The following is a 1,330-nucleotide window of genomic DNA, read 5'->3' as shown; positions in this document are numbered from 1 at the left end:
CAAATCTGTACGAATTCCGGAGAGGTTGTAAAATAAGAAGTAAAAGCTGAACAATAAAATGATGAGAGACAGGAAGAGGAAAAAGAAAGGAAGGAGAGCCACAGGAAGAGAACCAGGAGGAACGAGAGGAGGAGGAGAAAGAGGAGAAGAAGATGAAGGAAAGGGAGGAAGAATAAGAGGAAGAGAAAGAGGAGAAAGAGGGGGGAAAAAAAAGAAAAAAAAGTAGGAGAAGAGAAGAAAAAGATAAAAAATATGTTGAAGAATAAGAGGAGGAATAAGAAAAAGAGGAAGAGGAAGAAGGCGAAGAGAGAGAGGAAGAAGACTTTTCTCTGAACCAGAGAGCAGCGGATGTTTTATAAGTATCTATAAATATCGCCCGTTACAAGGGGAGTGGCAGAGGGTAAGGAGAAGGGAAGGAGAGGGAGAACGAGGGGAGAGAAGAGGAAGAGGAGCGAGGAAGGGAAGGGATGAGAGAACGAAGGGAGAGAAGAGGAAGAGGAGAGAGAGGAGAGAATGAGGAGAGAGAAGAGGATAAGAAGAAGAACGGAAGGAGAGGAGAGAACGAGGGTAAATAAGAGGAAGGGAAGGAGAGGGGAAAACGAGGAGAGAGAAGAGGAAAAGGAGGGAGGAAGGGAAGGAGAAGGAGGGAAAGCGAGAAGGAAAAGAATAAGAAAAGCGGAAATAAAAAGGGAAAGACGAAAGAGAGAGGGGGTCTCAGAAGAGGAGAGAGGGGAAGGAGAAGGAGAGAGGAGAAGAGGAGAAGGAAATAACGGGAGGAAAGAGCAAAGGAGAGGAAGGAGGAGAAGAGAGAAGAAAGGAAAATAAAGTAAAATAAAAGGAGAGAGGACAAGAAAGGAGGAAGGAGAGGAAAGAGGAGAGGGGAAGAAGAGAGAAAAAGAGGAAGAGGAAGGAGAGGAGAGGGAGAGAGGAGGACGAGGAGAGGAGATGGAGGGAGGGGAAGAGGAGAGGGAAGGAGGGGGGATAAAGATGAAAAGAGGGGAAAATGGAGAGGAGAGGGAGGGAGGAGGAGGGGAAGGTAATGAAATGAACGAGAATGGAAGAAGACCGAGCTTATTTTAAAATTATATGAATAATGGTCTAAAGAAAGCAGAAAATAAATGAAGAATAGTGAAAAATCAAAGAAGAACAGCAGGAAAAAAATAAAAAGGGGGGATAGAAAAACGTAAAAACGTAACAAAAGTAAAAACTAACAAAAAAAAAACACAAAAAACATAGATCAAACAAAACAAAATCGCTCAAGAATTTAATTCGACAAACAAATTGATAAACAAATAAAGAATGAGGAGGGTTGTATTTACTTCACCCCCCC

Source organism: Penaeus monodon, chromosome 33, assembly GCF_015228065.2.
Source record: "Penaeus monodon isolate SGIC_2016 chromosome 33, NSTDA_Pmon_1, whole genome shotgun sequence".
Taxonomy (NCBI): Eukaryota; Metazoa; Arthropoda; class Malacostraca; order Decapoda; family Penaeidae; genus Penaeus; species Penaeus monodon.
Note: the sequence above shows the minus strand (reverse complement) of the source record.